The following is a 17,803-nucleotide window of genomic DNA, read 5'->3' on the forward strand; positions in this document are numbered from 1 at the left end:
CATAACATCTCCAGACACACACACACACACACACACACACACACACACACACACACATACACACACACACACACACACACACACACACACACACTAAATGACGATTCTCAGGTTTGCCACAATCGATGCCCGATTTTGATGGAAAGGGGAGGGGCTCTGACAGGACTAGACATGAGGCAACAGAGAGGCAAGCGCCTCAAAATGAATCCAATTACAATCTGCACAAGAGCTAAATAATAATGTGCTCGCACAGACTCGGCCCTCTGTCCACTCACACCAGACATGCTCGCTGCATTCTTAACACACACACACGCACGCACGCACGCACGCACGCGCGCACACACACACACACACACACACACGCACACACACACACACACACACACACACACACACACACACACACACCAGACCACTTTTGAATGAGACATGCCATGATTCATTGGGTTTCCACATTCCCCAAATACAGTAAGTCAAGGACCAACTCTGCCGCTGAGCTACTCTTGAGATAAAGCTCTTTTATTATTTCTGTAGTCTTATTATGATAATCACGATCATTGTTGTTATTCTTGTCCAGACAGACGAGGTCATGTCATTTGGCCTCCTTGTAATGCGCCACAGGAAAAAAAAAAAAAAACTTGCTTCGGCGACCATGCAAATATTTGAAAAGAATAGAGAAGGAGCGGAGATAGAAGAGGAGCAGAGAGGAAAGGGAATGTGAGAAGTGCAGATTGCGGTTGGAGCTGTGAGTGTATTCTTGCTCGTGGGGGGACGATTTCACACTGCACTTGCTGCATTCAACGGTGTGACAAACCACAGGAAGGAAAAGCGATGCGGCGGCGGCAAGGGAGATTCAAATTAAAAGATGAGAAATGCAACTAAAGTAAGAAGCACGGTGACGCAGCATGGGGGGGGGGGCACTGCTCTGCGCAAAAAAAAAAAAAAAAAGGAAACCGGTCGGTACCAATCGAAATTGAATTAGAGATTTCCAAAAGGTGCCACACATGAGGAGTTATCATCCATCCATCCATTTTCCGATCCGCTTTATCCTTACAAGGGGTGCGGGGCGTGCTGGAGCCTATCCCAGGTATCTTTGGGCGCTAGGCGGGGGACACCCTGAACCGGTTGCCAGCCAATCGTAGGGCACACGGAGAACAACAACCATCCGCGCTCACACTCACACCTAGGGACAATTTAGAGTGTTCAATCAGCCTGTCATGCATGTTTTTTGGAATGTGGAAAAAAAACGGAGCACCCGGAGAAAACCCACATCAGCACGGGGAGAATATGCAAACTATGATCACGGCCTAGGAGTTTTCATATTCCCTCAAATTGATGCAGTACTGCCAATAATTGCCAGTTACACTGTTGACTTGAATAAATTAATAGGTGGAACAACTATTATTTAGTCTAATACAATAACTGTCCCGCGGTATGATGCTTGACATAGTTTGAAAAATATGAAAAGTCAAATTCTCTGAGCATCGCGAAAGTGGACAACTGCTGCAATTTGGCAGGCAAAGATGTTGTTGGCCAATGGCAAGAAAATGAATTGCATCAAAAATAGACAAGGCCCAGCTTTTTAGTATTAGTGCATTGATATACTCACACACTTAATAGACCTTATTTTCTTTATAAAGCACCGTCAGCGACTAATAGGACAGTTTAGCTCAACATCTCCTCCATTTCGGCACTGAATCTGTGTCCGAGTCATTAGGTCTTTTTTTGAAAAAGCTGCGAGCGGGTATCTATCAAACTTTGTTCAGCGTGGCTTAATCAGCCCCCGTGTCCTTATTTGGTGTGGCCTTCATGAAATAAATCAAGTGTGGAGGAGATGACCTGACTCGGTCTCCGTTATCTGGACTTTCCTAAATTCACCCTGCTGAAATGGCCATTAGCTGGTCGGGAAAAGAAAATCATGTACTGTCCGTTTATGTATTCGTACATACAGTCATTGCCCTTTGGATACAGTTGGATTCTGAAACCAGTCTATTGGGAACTCCACAAATTAGATATTTCAAGTACACAAATCATTATTAAAAAAAAAAAAAAAAAAAACAAGACATGTCATCCTGCAACGAGTGCTGCTTCCTCCCACGCCGATACGCAGTGGTATTAATTAGTGAGCGAAATGGGAGGGAATTGGACTTGCTTAAAAGTAGATGAACCATGAACCTGAAATCCATTTCCATTAGTTTTACCTCTACACCCTACAAAATCCGTCATTCGGCGTCATTATTTTAACTACACGTCCGTAATCGCTAAATGAGTTTGTCGCCGCTATTTTAGGACCATCAGTAAAAAAAGTGTTTATGAGGAGAACAGCACACATTTTTGTTAATTGAGAAAAAGTTTGGACCACTTGACACATAAAAAGGCATGACCGTATTTTCCGTGCTATAAGGTGCTTGGGGTATAAGGCGCACCTTCAATGAATGGCCTATTTTCAAACTGGTTTCATAAATAGGGTGCACCGCATTACAGTAAATATTCCCATATACTTCTTTCAAACGGAAATTCCCTCACCCGGAATAAAAACCTATGCATTAAAATTTCGACTACAATATTACATTAACGATCGATTCATAAGAACGGAAGTTCCGGTACCCGGAACCCGGAAGCCCACAGTGGCACAAACACAAGCAAGTCCTGCTCGATACTACGGAATAACTCTGTCCACGCCGCTATTTACTCTCATTGGATCCAAAATGGCGACATGTGACTGTATTAGCATGAGTTTTACTGGAATAGTGAACAATTTTTTATTTCGTTCACAGCTCCGAGTTTCCTGAATGCAACATACTTATAGCTGCTCTGCCATTGGCTACTACCGATCATCCTGGCCTCCCATTGGCCAAGAGGGACCTCACTATCTATGTGTGTCGATAGCTCGATCTGCGGAAGAGAGAGTGGAATGCATCCGATTAGCTGCTCAGAGTAAATTGCTTGTGGCTCGATGGACAGTCAAGTAAATGAACGTTTCCTGTAATGCTTTACCTGTAATCATGCTAAAAACCTTCCGCTAACTGGAACGGAGCGCTAATTAGAGAGAAGGCAAGTTCCAACGCGCTAACTATGGGCATCGAGGACTTCGAAGCATCCCGTGGCTGGCTTTAAAAGTTCATTGCACGACATCAGCTGAGCAACGCTGTCTACTTGTGTGCCGATCGAGGGGAGGTCAAGTTAGAGACAGTGAGTGATCCGAAGTTTGTTGCTAAACCTGTATTGTAGGCTGCAGTTTTTGTGTTATAAACCGTTTTTGGACCATATATTTTTGCATTTTATTGCTTGTGTTGTTACACGTGTATTTTGTTCACATACTTGCATGTTCATAAAGGACATGTACCATAGTCGTATCCCACAAAGGGAAATTATGTTATAAGGAAGGATTGGACAGCGTAAATATGATTCCTTACTGGAGAATACTTACTGGTATAAGGCGGATAGAATAGAAGTTACAATCGTGTCTGTGGTTGCGTTATACATCCACTAGATGGAGCGACGCTAAAGGGAATACAATACAGCTTTATTTATGTCAAGCTTTCACAACTGCTGGAGCTGTAACAAAGCGCTTTACAGAACATTTTAAATACTCTGTTCGAGAAATCAGAATATTGATCCATATATAAGGCGCATTTACGTAAAGCTTTCACAACTGCTGGAGCTGTAACAAAGCGTTTTACAGAACATTTTAAACACTGTTCGAGAAATCAGAATATTGATCCATACATAGGGCGCATCGGATTATGAGGCGCGCTGTCGACTTTTGAGAAAATTGAATGCTTTTCAGTCCGCCTTATAGTGCGGAAAATACGTGAAAACACTATTACTGCTCACCAACAGTTCCCCACGTTGCCCTTGAGGAACACCAGCTTTTGGAAGTTGCCTTTGGCAATGGCAGCCCTCACGCGGTCACAAAGGAAGTTTCTGTGGTTTGGACGGGGCTAATGCGCCTAAGTGCCAACGTGTGGCGCAAAACCTTATTTGCCTCTGGTCGTCTTGGCTTTTCAGGTTAATGACGGTTCAGGTGACAGCCAAAAATCGATTCAGTTGGCGCTTATACCGTCAGTGTCAAAGTTTCCGACAGTCGTCAGTCCGCCGTTCGAAACTCGAGGCCGTCAGCGACGGATTGACGGATGGACCTTCCGTTGGTACGGATCGACTGCCCATCACGCCGTGCACAATAACGCTTTGTGTAACGTACTGCTGATTCATGGACAACCACAACTTTGTCGTTCTTCACACAACAACAACAACAACAGGCTACATCATTTCTCATTCGCTGAAAGAAACTTTCTCACCGTCACAAATCAAATCAACCGCGGACAGGACACACCCCGCATTGTCACTTTGAACTGGAATTTTAACTGATCTGCCATGCAGTGTATATAATCTGCCCGTTTCAAGGAAGTGCACTCGACTCGCCAGCCGAGTGTCGGCCTGAGGCAAGGCTGAAGACTTCCATCACAGTCTGTGCTCGCCACAGGTCCCTGAGCCAAAGAAGGCCGGGGCACAGGTTAGTTGAACACTTTTCCGTCACACAAATTGAGGACAATTGTTCAGGACCTTCAAAGAGCAAAATAACACCCTGTCTGTGTATGTGTGTGTGTACCACTGTTCACGTTTAGATCCAGCTAGGTAGATGGACTTTGACAATAATAAGAAATGGCTCATTGGGTTCGACATGAAGGAGGAAAGTGCTCGGTGACACGACTTAAAGGTTTGAGATTTTAAAGATAAGGATAAGTAATAGTCCGGATTTCCCTGGATACTTCTCCTCTTGTGGCTACAAAAAAGCCTCCAGTCAGGATAATTGAAAAAAATATGGGAGTGTAGTGTCAATTTCATTTCTGGAGAGACAAGGAAGTGTCAATTTAATAGCAAATGGCAAAATGTAATCCCTCACCACAGAGTATGTGCCAGCTCACTACGGATCTGATCAAAATTGTTGAAAGTTTGAAACTCATTGCGCCATTATGCTGATGAGCTTGTGTTGCGCACTAGAAACGGGGTCAAACGAAGGTGCGGCGTCTAATGGCTCTGATGTCATCCACCGCGGGTCTGCCATCATCCATTCCAACTTCAGCTGGTCACTTCCTTGGCCTAAAATTGGCGAGCGAGCGATAATTGTCTTCGCCCGCTTTGATGGCTATTTCTTTCGTAAGTCCGCTACGGGAGCACGTCGACGGCGCTCACTTTCCTGGGCCTCGCTGTGACCTTCAAAGCCAAGTTCCAATAAAACCAGCCCGAAACGTCCTCTGTGATATCTAAAGTACATCACCTAACTGTAAGCTGTCCACTATAGTGACCGCCGTACTCTTAAAGGGTTAAACTTGACGACGACGAGGCTCGAGAGGCTTGCAATGAATGAGATGAGTTTGAAGATACAAAATAATTATGTTGGTTGCATTTTTCGAAGCTGGCTGTTTTACCAAAAAGACAAAGTTAGCATAAGGCACCGTTGAAGGCCTTGGCAGCAGCCATCTTGTACAGTTCCCAATAAGATCGTCCTCTGCTAGCTAGTGCTAGCTAGCCAATCCGTTAAACTTCCAGTTTGGGGGGGAAAAAAAGTAAACCGGCTCGATTGCGCCCATCACATAAAAACTTGAATATTCGATGGGCTAATCAATTCTACAACGATTGGTTTGTCCTAATGTACCGCAATGCTTCGCCATGGAGTTGAGTCGTTTTTGACCGGGTGCTGAATCTCCTCAGTCACGTGTTTGATCGTGTCAAGCAGGTCAGTAATCTTTTTGCCTCATGTTGGGTCTTTTTATTTTTATCTGTTGCTCTTCCATTCCTCCCATTTTTGTGTGTGTGTGTGTGTGTGTGTGTGTGTGTGTGTGTGTGTGTGTGTGTGTGATAAGAACCTGGAGTACTTGTTTGTGTGTCGGAGTGTGTCAAGATTTTGAGCGATGGTTTTCATGAAGCTATTTTTTTCAACACTGCCACCATCTCGGCTCCTTCCGATCACCACATTGAAGTGAGGGAGACTTGTGGCATCTGTTGGAGACTCTTAGTGATGTCCTCATCAATGTCTCATTCTTTTTCCTTTTGGTTCTTGAAAACGGCAGAGCATTCTTTGCCGTCCCTTTAAATAAGTTTGTATCAGCTGTGTTACATTGTGAACTTACTGGTGCATGAGCCCCCGGCACCCAAAATAATGTTCGCAGCAGTTGAAAAGAACAGTTGACAATAAAGACAAAAGGAGCTCAACAATGAAAAACAAACAATAAATCCTCCTGTAGTAGCAACTTCAAAACCAGAATGAGTCAGTTGAAGGAAAACATGAAGAGACTCGGGAATATTAACTCTTTCATTCCACTAGACGTACTTGTCTTTTTAAAATTAGGCCCCGCCTACCAAGGACATAGGTCTTTTTTTTTTTTGCGTCATAGAAAGGAGGAGGGTCTGATGCAATCTGTGAATGAGAATAAGCCGTTTGCATTGTAAATCATGTAAAAAAGTGACCAGTAGGTGTCAGTATACGTTTAATGCATGCTTTTACAAAAAGCTCTTTTTCTCCGTTTTTTGCCCAGGAATCGCCATATTCATGAAACTTAGCCATTTTGTAATGCCGATTGCTGAAGAATGGAAAAAGATAGAAACGATTTTTTTTTTCTGCTGAAAGAAGAGAGTCCAAACTTTATTTTGGTAGGCTTCATATTTATATAGCATTAGAACCAAATATTCTGTGGGCCTTGCAAGATCAATAAAACGCTGGGAATGAGGGGATTGCTCCAGTGAAAATGGCTGCGATTGAATGAGTTAATGATGTGCTCTGTCAAACAACAAAAGCTGATCAAACATTTACGGCACACGTGTCAAACTCAAGGCCCGGGGGCCGGATCCGGTCCGCCAGATCATTTTATGTGGCCCGCAAAAGCAAATCGTGTGTCAACTTGCTAAAATCTGAACCGAAATGTCAAACTGTCATGTGAAATCAATAACTTTTTGCAAGAATTTTGATTTCCTGTTGACACTCACTTGAACAATAATTGAACAAACTATTATAATTGACTTGACTGATGTCAACTAGCAATCTATTCATTTGTTGTGTACAAGTAATCATTTTCTGTTATCACTGTCATAACGGAACCTCCGAGGGAAGAAGCAACTCCAAATTGGCCAGCGACTAAAATGAGTTTGACACCCCTGATTTACGGCAATACATCTCACCCTCATTTGTTTGTTGATTTAAAGTGCTTGGTAGGGATTGCACAATTCGTAGAAATTCCATCTGTATACGTACTGTACATACAAATATGTATAGCTGTCCATCATGTTTGATGATGGCACTTGCTCCCAATTGCAACGTAAAAGGGTTCTGCCCGACACTAATTGCATTCTTTGCGAGCTCTGCGTAGCCATTCTGAAACGAAGACAATACCAAAAGCATCGTTAACTGCTGACTCAACGAAGGAAGACGGAGACAAGCAAGACTTGGAAGGATATTTCGCCCCTTGTCGATGTGTGCCTTTTCGTTGAATTAATTTCAGAACTTTTGTCTCTCATTTATTGTTTCCTAATGCCATTTTTATTGATGTTTCATGCCCATGTTTGTGACCACTTCTCATGGCTGCAGTGATTGTGAGGGCTCGATATAAATAAAACCGTATTGTATTGTATTCCCTTTAGCGTAGCTCCATCTAGTGGATGCATAGCGCGAACGAGGCCATTATTGTAGCTTCTATTCTATGCGCCTGATATTTGAAAACAGTTTCAAAATAGGCCATTCATTGAAGGTTCGCCTTATAATCCGAAGCGCCTTTTTCGCTTCGAAAATACTGTAATTAGATTTCCCTCAGTGTCCCTGAACAGATTCCGTTCAATCTTTAGAGCTCGACTGCATTTCTTGTCGTTACTGATGCACCTTTTTAATCATTTAGCGTTTGTTTGGGGTTTTTTTTTTATTTTAATTATTTTCTAGTCCTCATTATTTACACAGCTGTTAACTTTAATGGGACGCCACGCTGTAGTTTAACGAACGCAATAAATACGACTGCAATCTTTCTTTCATACCAGACTGTCTGGTAGGAGGCAGTGAAAAATAATCAAATAAAACCACACCAAATCCCCTTTGTCAATGTTTATTAGTCACACCGGCAACTGTTGGAGGTTGTAAAGGAAGACACTGCCTCAAAGTGAAATCTACAATAGTTGAGGGCCAAAAGGGCTAACAGGGAAGGAATATAACGAAGGCCGAGCAATAAACAATCGGAAACATTGAGCGGTGAAGGCAACGATAAATCTGCACTGTTGAGTGCTACCGAGAGACTGTAAGTCAGCAGGAATGACCCTTACCGCTATCAAGAGGGCCGCAATCGGTGTGAACACGCATTCTACCCCGTGGCGGCGCAGCAAATCTCAACCGAGCTCGCCAATGCCGCGAGCAGAAACACTCGTGTGTGTACATGTGTGTGTGTGACTTTACAAACTAAAACTGACAAGGAATGGAACCATTTCCTGGCATGGGAGAAGGACAAAGGGCACAACCAAGGCCAAGAGTCTGGTTCTTAAAGTACCTGCAAATGTCGGAGGATTACCGCCGACGAGGAACGCGCCAATTCTTCAACCCTTCTCCATCTCAGGGTGCAGGCACTCACGCAAAGTCAGGATTTCATCGAATCGTGTGGGCCAATAAATTAATTAACCACGTCAAAGCAATTAAATCAATTTTCCCTCTGGCATGCTTAATCTTAAAGATATTCCCTTGGAACTAAAATAAAAAAGTTTCAACCCCTTGGAGGGGATTTCTCGCAAATACAGAGCAAAACTTCATAAATAGAGCAAAAAAAAAAAGAACAGCCAAATGTAAAATAAATAAACAAACACTGTGGAAAATAAAGGAGAGGCAAAGTCTCATAGGACCAATATTTTTTTTTTCAAATTGGGAATGAATCATTTCTCTCGTTTTCCTTTCACAGTGCGGTACGGCGCAGATTGACGCTGTGGACGAGTGGTGCAAATAAGGCGTTTAGCGGATGTCGTTCAATTTCCCTCCGCTACGGAATCGCATTATTCTTTACGCTCCGAATGGCGAAGAGGCGGATTCAACAGCACCAACCCCGACTGCAGCCAACCAATGTGAAATCGGCGTAATCCATTTTACATTTTGTTTAGACAGCACGTTTCATTGTTTAAAAAAAAAAAAAAAGAGAGCAACACAAAGTATTTTACACAACAGGAACTGCACGCAATTTTCGTTCAGATTTCCAATGATGACAAAGCTCCTGAGTCAGTCAGTCGAGCGTGTCGAGCACGTCGTTACCGCCACCGCAACGGTTCGAACGCGCTTTTGTTTCGAGCAAAGATGAAATGAACACGCGAATGCCAAATTAAATGGAAATTAAATCGAAAATGTACACCTGAGGGTGGTACGGTGGACGAGTGGTTAGCGCGTTGACCTCACAGTTCAGAGTTCGATTCCGGCTCCGGCCTTCCTGTGTGTTTGCATGTTCTCCCCGGGCCTGCGCGGGTTTTCTCCGGGTATTCCGGTTTCCTCCCATATTCCAAAAACACGCGTGGCAGGTTAAGGGAACGCTCGAAATTGTCCCGAGATGTGAGTGTGAGCGGGGATGGTTGTTCGTCTCTGTGCGCCCTCCGATTGACTGCCAACCGGTTCAGGGTGTACTCCATGTACAAGGCCGTCCAACACAGTTCAATGAATGCTATGAAATGTTTGCTCGAGCATTTGCTCCTCCTCCTCCTCTGCCCAGGGGACAAATACGTTGAGCACGCCTGGTGCATCAAATACAGTATGTGCTTCCCGTGACAACTGATAATAACCACTTCATGAATAGTCTGACAAAATGTACAACAGCTGTTTTGGGTTTTGTTTCACCTGACCAACCGGCATATTTAAAGGTTAATAATGTTTGCAATGTTTGTTTAGAGGCAGCGAGTAAGTCGAAACAATTTTGTCATTGCAACTTGCTGCTATAATTGAGGTCGGTGCTATTGTATAACAATAAAGACAGTATTCCAACCCCCGCCTCAAAAAAAAAAGTTAATTTCACGTGGCTGACAATCTTTGTGGGTTTGCAAATGAAAATTATTCGTGCCTCTTAAACATTAAGAACCTAAAAGCTACTCTTGATCATCATTCAGATTACATGTACACAGATCATTAAATTCATTAATTGACTTTAACATACCATATGTGTTATACAGTACCTGGTATTGCGCTTTTATTTTATGAGCAATTATTCACTTCAATTTACAAAAAAATAAATAAAATAAAAAAAGACAAATTATAGTGGGGGAGAAAAAATGGCAGCACTGTATGGCAACCTGACATTGACACAATAGAGGAGAATTTACCTGAAAAGTTGTTGCTAGTTGTTTGTCTTAAGAGGAAAACGTCACAACAGCATGAAGTGTGTAAATTAGAGATGAAAGTGGACTTTCCTGAAAATTCCAGAAAATGCAAATACATATACAGTCGTACCTCGGTTTTTGACTATAATCCGTTCCAGAAGGCTGCTCGAAAACCGATTTGTTCGAAAACCGAAACCACGTTTCCCATTATTATCAATGTAATCAATTTTAATCCGTTCCAAGGCTAGAAAACAACTTTTTTTAAAGCATTTTTTAAACTTTTACACCATAAACTGTATACACATGTAATAATAGAGCATGTAACATGTAAAATACTGTACAAAAAAACTGTACAAACATTTTGTATGTTTTATTTTTACCAATTTTAACATAAACATTAACATTGTAACATCTCTCTCTCTCATCGTGACAATTGTAGATTACATTATTTTACACCTTGAACTAATAAACCCTCAAGTAATGGCTGTAACCATGGACTCTCTCTCTGCAACCTTACGCTACGGTACGAGGTAACATCCCTCCATCCATTTTCTGAACCGCTTTATCCACACAAGTCCAGTCTCGTCCATATTAAAAGTTTGCTGGGGAAGATATTCCTCGGCCTTGATGAGATTTCTTATTGTATCCGGGAAAATCCAGAGGACTTTCATCTCTAGTCAGTGACAGATTTGTTTTTTGGTGCTTATTCTGTGCAGGTACGTAGAACTAGCCAATTTGAAATGCTATCAAAAAAAAAAAAAAAAAAAATTAATCTATCATCACGATGAAGCCTGGTAACACTGCAATCTGAGTGCACACGTTCGGACGTCCTCCCTAAGCCGTCACTTTATCGCGGTAGAGGTGTTTGTGTTTCCCCAATCCTTGGAGCTACGATATGTTGTCTGGGGGCTTTTTGCTCCTGGCTGGGTCATCCATAAACAGGGGCGGGGACCAGACAGCGCACAGCTCAAAAGACCCCGAGGAAAATTACAAATATTAGATGACGTTTTCCCTCGGACATGGGTCACCAGGTCCCTCTTTGGAGCCAGGCCTGGTGGTGAGGCTCAAAAATGTGCGTCTGGTGGCTGAGCATGCACCAATAGGTCTCGGCCAGGCACAGTCCAAAAGGACAAGATGAGTCCCCAGTCCCATGGCTTACCAAAGGAGCAATAGGGACTCGTGATGTAAAAGTATACAACATTTAAAAAAGCTTTGAAGCACACAAATGATACAAATGAACATATTTCTTGAAATATCGTTTGCAGCTGTTTCGACACTCTCACCACAGACCGTAGATAAAAACACAGGAATCCATATGGCCCTCACTGGTGGGATGTTGACGCTAAACAACTCATGAGCAGTGTTCACACGGCAACTTTTGCTCCGGTGTAGCACCCCCGTAGAGCGTTCACACATACAAAGTTATACTGGTGTAGCCCCGAAAAACAGCTTCAACCGGAGCAAACATAACCCTGCTCAGGAGGTGGTTTAAAAATTTACTCCGGAGTAAATGCTAGTTTGCGGAGCAGCGCCGATATAAAATGGGACATGTGAACGCTACAGGGGTAGACTCGCTATGCGTGAGAAGAGTTGATTACATACGGGTATTGCATAATTTGCATCCTGGGTATTTTGCACTTCTTTCCTTTCTCTCACTCATCCTTTTACAGTGTCCGATAGACCACAGCGTTGATTTGTCTGGAGAAGTATAAACCATGGTTTTTCGAGATGTCGCAAACAAGACGGGGAAAAGCAAGTACACTTTACGCATTTCGCAGAAACTGCCGTGTGAACGCAAGTGGGGCTGCACCTGGGTTAACACGCTTCTCTTTAGTAAGCAGCTTCATACGTGTGAACGCTCCACAAAATTTACATCGGTGTAAGATATATCGCAACAAAATACGTCGGTGCAGCACCGATGCAAATGTGTGCCGTGTGAAGACCCCTATAGACAGCGCTACGAGGCAACGACCTAATCAAGTTCATACACTTGGTGTTACATTTTGTCATTCTGTAGGTTCACAGACATTGCCAAGAGGGATTCATATTAACCCTTTCGGGGACAGCGGTTACTACAGTGGACAGCTAACCATGTTATTGGGTTACGGGGTGCATGAAAAGCTTGAAAAACAGGTTTTGTCATTAAATACTGTGGAGGCGTCCATCTTTCAGCAGATTAGCACACACTGCATGCCATTCTTCACACTGCAAATTGCATATCTTGTCATGCTGATTCCCCAGATTCCCCATTCGAGATTGCAACTTTCAAATAGAAAAAAAGAACGATAAGAACGACCAGCCCCCACCGACTCAACCCGGGTATCATTGTTCTATTTTCAAGTGGCAATTGAAGCAAAAACGAGCATCAGTAAGGATGAATTAGCTTGTAACCCTAAACCACTCGCATCAAAATCAGTTTTTACCAATATCATGTCAGTTATACCTGCAAAATCTGTTGCAATCCAAAACAAGAGTTTTTCAAATACTTCATATTTGGGCTTCTTATTTAGGTACTCTAAAATATGAAGCGGTTCACAGTATATTGGATTACTTCTTTGAAAACAATTGGAGGGAGCAAAAGTTGGAAAATTATTCATCACGAAATATGACTTCTTATTGAACAAATAAAAGATGACACCAGTGCTGTGTGGGTCACAAAAAAATAGCAAATAAAAAAATGTCATACATAAAACGTATATCAAGTAATTAAACAGAATATGAAACACTGAAAAACATTTAGAAAAGATGTCAAAATTATTGATTCTGACTTTTTTGTTCAATCATGTTTTTTATTATTATTATTATTATTATTGAAAATTTAAATGTTCCCTCTTAAATTATATTTGTCATAAAATTACACCATCATTTTCTTGGGGAAAAAGGCCTTTTTTCCAAGTATATTAATTTTTAAACATTTTTGGGTGACACAATGATATTTTTTCTTGCCAAATCAAGAATGAAATACCGTTTCCGATAAAATAATGACTTAGTCATGACTTCTTGTTAAACTATTACCATATTTGGGTAAAAATGTGACTATTCTGATCAATGACTCTGGTGCAATTTTACACTCATAAAATTACGACTTCATGAAATATGTTGACTTTTTAATCTCTTTTTTTTTTTACATTGTGCCTTTAATACTCATCGTGTAGTTCTGCACGAGTGTTATAATCTGACAGTGTCGTACAAAAAGTGAGCACAGAGTGGTAAACTCGGTGGAATTGTTCATACAGTAAGAAACAATATGACGATCGGCAGTCAGTCAAAAAGTCACGGTCAATCACGGTGGTTTTCTTTCGGTCATTTTTTTTTCTTTCTTTGGTTGTTCCACCTCAGACGGATGGTAGTCGATAAGAGCCACATTCTAATCGGTTACTTGTCTCATAAAACCGGTACCAAATTGCTCTGCTCACCGCTTCAATCGCAGTGACGTCAGCTGCCGGCCACAGCGGAGGGTACACCGAGCGATCGCTACGGGCACGTATGGAAAGCACGTCGCTGTGTAGTTGAGCAACACGCACTGCCTGGTGGGCTCGTTTGTGAGGAGGGCGCACGTGTGAGCCCTTAATCACAGCGGGTGGAAGGTTGCCTCGAAATCCGCCAACACATTTCAGCGTTCCGATGTGCTCCTAACGTCACAAACGAACCGGTATGGCACTATCGGGCGACAAGCGAGTAATGTAGTATTCTGCTTCAAACGTATTTATGCGCCACAATGCTCCAACCGGGGGAAAAAAAATAAATAAAAAGTTCAACACCAAGCAATTGTCATACAGCAGAGTGATACTCACAAGAAGCAGCGGGCGGCTGTATTAGCAGATTGTCATCGATTGAGTTGAAGTGTCGTCCGTGCCTGCATTTGAGTGGAGGGGGAAAAAAGTGTCTCCCGTGGACAATTAGTCAAGAAAGCGTTTTTTTTTCCTCAGTCCGAACTCGGAGCACGCGTGCTCCGTGGCCGTAATTCAATCGTGTCAGCTCACTGAATGATGTTCGGTTTCCACAAAACGCGCCTATGCAAGGCACGCAAACACATACTCGCTGGTGCACGATAAGAAACACTTGACAGACGCACGTCAACTCCCACGGCGGGTTTTTTTTTCCACCACGGTGGAGCTTCGACCCTCGGCCCCTCCTTCCTCTCCTTCGCCGTAATCCCTCGCTCTCTTGTGACGTCACTGCAACATTCGGCCACAGATCACATTCCGGAAGAGGATTTGTCGAAAATGTGACAGTGCAAGTCCAACACCAAATCCAAAGGCAACCTGATTTTCGAAGGATTCCATTGCGTACAAGGAGGGGTGTTTGTAGACTGAGTGGCAAGAACCCCGCCGAAAACAAAAAGTAAAACAAAACAATTGTCAAAGTTATCCAGAATTTGTGATTCTTTTTTTGTTATTAAAAAAAAAAAAAACATTAAAAAAACAACTTCACCGCCACCACTTTCCATGCTCTGAGAGCCAATCTTGCTTTCAAGTCCCCACAGTGACTGTTGGTAGGTAATATGGACAAATAACAGCCGACTACGAGTCCCACAAATAGCCACCAGCAAACCTAGCAACATATCGGTGCCTATCGGTTCTTTTGTATTTCAATTCGTATCCAGTAAAGCAAGTGTTCCAAACTTGAGGCGCCTGACTTGCCATCAACATTTCCTTACGGGCTACCATAGCGCAGGTTCATCCACGTTCTCCGCAGCTAGCTAGCTAGCATGTAGCAGGTAGGCTAACCCATCCAGAATTCACGATGTTTGCCGCGAGGCACTTTCCATGCTCTGAGAGCCAATTTTGCGTCAAGTCCCCACAGTGACTATTGGTAGGTAATATGGACAAATAACAGCCGTCCACAAGTCCCACAAATAGCCACCAGCAAACCGAGCAACATATCGGTGCCTATGGTGGATTCGTTAACGGGGATGTCTTGCAGTGTCTGAAGCAGTACCATTGTTTGTTATTGATATGGCCAATGTCGGCCATCTCATTGAGCCTGCTTCAGCTCGGGGCCCGAAAGACAATTGCTCCGGTTGCCTGCCCCGTCGCGGCCTCACAGCGCGCAGGCAATAATGTGACAATAATATCATGGCAGTCATAAAACAATCAATCAACACACTAGATGCCATCCCCTTTTCTGCTCACATCCACAAGGCTCAAAAGTATTTCTTCAAGGTGCGCTAAATGAGCGCTAACTCCTCTTTTCTAATGACATCCTGATGACAACCAAAATCAGCAGGTGTCAACATAAAACAATCACAACAAATAAAAACAAAATAAAACCATAAGGTAATTTTTACAAACTCCCTCCAAACATTTGGGATTTTAAGATTGAAGGGATTACGCACACGCGTGGTGAATAACATAAAACTGGGCAAATTGGATCAATTAGCAAGTGCAGTAGTTTATGAAGCTAGGCCTTATAAATAAATAGCTGCTGACAAGCAGGTCCGGCTGACATTCTGGTACAATTTACATTGATGGGTCATAAACCTACATCAGTAATAAATCTAAAAGCAGCATAATATTCGTACGGCACTAAGAAAGAGCATTAAGCTGGGTGACACCGTGCATCATTCACACAATTATTTTCAGAGTAATTGTGCTTTGTTGTGTGTGATTGTTATTTTTTGACTTCCTTGTATTGCCTTTTTTTTCCCCCTTAAGGACCGCCATAGTTTTAGCTTGCGTTCGCAAAGTCGAGTCAAATTCATTTCAATAGTTCATGCACCCTGTAACCTGATAACATGAGAAGCTGTCCACTGTAGTAACCGCCGTGCCTGAAAGGGTTAAACACAAAAGAGTCGCAAAGGGCTTCGCAAGCCTAACATTGGCAAATAGTCATAATCTTAACGCCACAGGGGAAAAAAAAAACAAAAAAAAAAACATCTGGTGGGGGGGCGGAACCTTGACAATCACATCTCAAGTGGAATGGAAAATGGCTAAATGGATGTGGTGTGTTAGCTATCCAGTCGTAGGTGACGTCTTACAGCGTTGATTGGTTGACAGAAAAGACAAAGAGGCCTCAAACAACGTGCTCGATAAATTGCTGAGACCCGCAGCTGCCTCTGCGCGGCTGTGATTCATTCCTCCTGCGTGCCAGAATTGTGTGACTGCGAACGCTCCGATGCGACGGGAACAGCAGTCACCCGTCTCGCGCTGGGGAAGAAATAGACTGTATTGTGTGTTCCCGCTGCTCTTTGTGGAGAAACTGCTGCAGAGCGAGGGTCATGTCGCTCAGGTGCACTTTGCATGTTCATTTATCAGAGCCCGCAGACCCGTTCAACTCCACATGCTGCTCAATCTTTCTTTAATTTTTTTTTTTTTTCCACACAAATCCGCTCCAAACAATCTACAAAGTCAAACAGGTGTTCTCGGAGGTGAGCTGATCGAAAATATTTTTCCCCCTAAAGAAAAATAATGGGAGTACGACTGATCCGTTCTGGGGTCAGACTGTCATCTGAAAACTTTCCCGCTTTCTAACGCTCGTAATAAGAAACTAAAATGTGTCCTTAACCCTTTCAGGGACAGCGGTTACTACAGTGGACAGCTTGACAGGTTATCAGGTTCCAGGTTATCCTTATCTGTGTACGAAAGGGTTAAATTAGATTACAACTTCTTTTCTTCTCTTTAGATGCGTTTCACTTTTTCGGTGAGGCAAAAAAGCCACAAAAACCATGAGAAAAGGCAAAACATGCGCAACACTGAACTGCACGATATTTTGACGTCGTGTCAACATTATCAAATGGATTGAATGTTTCGAATTCTGATTGTCACCAACAATGAAATTGCAATCAAAGTTCTTTTGTATTTCAATTCATATCCAGGAAAGTAAGTGTTCCAAACTTGAGGCGCCCGACTTGCCATCAACATTTTCTTATGGGCTACCATAGCACAGGTTCATCCACGGTCTCCGCAGCTAGCTAGCTAGTATGTAGCATGTAGGCTAACCCATCCAGCATTCACAATGTTTGCCGCGAGGCACTTGAGGCACAAACCATTAAGCCATTTAAAGCTAAAAAGGAAAAGTCTTCTGTTGTTTGAACAATAAGGCGCCAATGCGCCTGCTGATCATATTCGGAGGGTTTCAAATAATTGAATGTCGGGATTTGTACAATGCTTTGGCCACAATATGAGGTGGACAAGCATTGATTAAGTCTTCCCGATTTACTATTTAAGTCAAATGGTATTTATTTTTCCGGTATATAGAACATTTTAAGGTACAAATCCAACTGAAAGTTGTTCGCTGATGTCAGCACGTTTCGAGAGTCGGGATATCGGGAGAGTCCGGGCAACACGGTATGCTAATATTAGCATGCTTGTTGTTTTTTTTTTTTTAAATCTTTCTGCTCATCGCCTGTTATAACATCGCAGCAGTGATGCCTCTGCTCAACCAATGAGCGTCCAATCTTTATAGACACCAGACCGTAAATGAGGGTGGGTCGGTGGAGTTGATCTTGCACTTCTTCAGCTTTTCAGATGGTCTCCGTATT

At 42.8% G+C, this 17,803-nt stretch overlaps 1 protein-coding gene across 3 annotated transcripts in view; it reads right to left on the reverse strand.

Moving 5' to 3' along the window:
• gabbr1b (gamma-aminobutyric acid (GABA) B receptor, 1b) overlaps positions 1 to 14,456 on the reverse strand; it is a 142,722-nt gene extending 128,266 nt beyond the window's left edge. For 2 of the 3 annotated variants that reach the window (XR_002170624.1, XM_019890303.1), the window contains exon 1: positions 14,115 to 14,456. The gene's annotated coding sequence lies outside the window, so the exon portion shown is untranslated. The remainder of the gene's footprint in view (positions 1 to 14,114) is intronic. The other variant, XM_019890302.1, reaches the window with a different exon arrangement.
• Between the last annotated feature and the right edge of the window lie 3,347 nt (positions 14,457 to 17,803).

The sequence above is a fragment of the Hippocampus comes genome, unplaced genomic scaffold, assembly GCF_001891065.2.
Source record: "Hippocampus comes isolate QL1 unplaced genomic scaffold, H_comes_QL1_v1.1 scaffold71, whole genome shotgun sequence".
Lineage (NCBI taxonomy): Eukaryota > Metazoa > Chordata > Actinopteri > Syngnathiformes > Syngnathidae > Hippocampus > Hippocampus comes.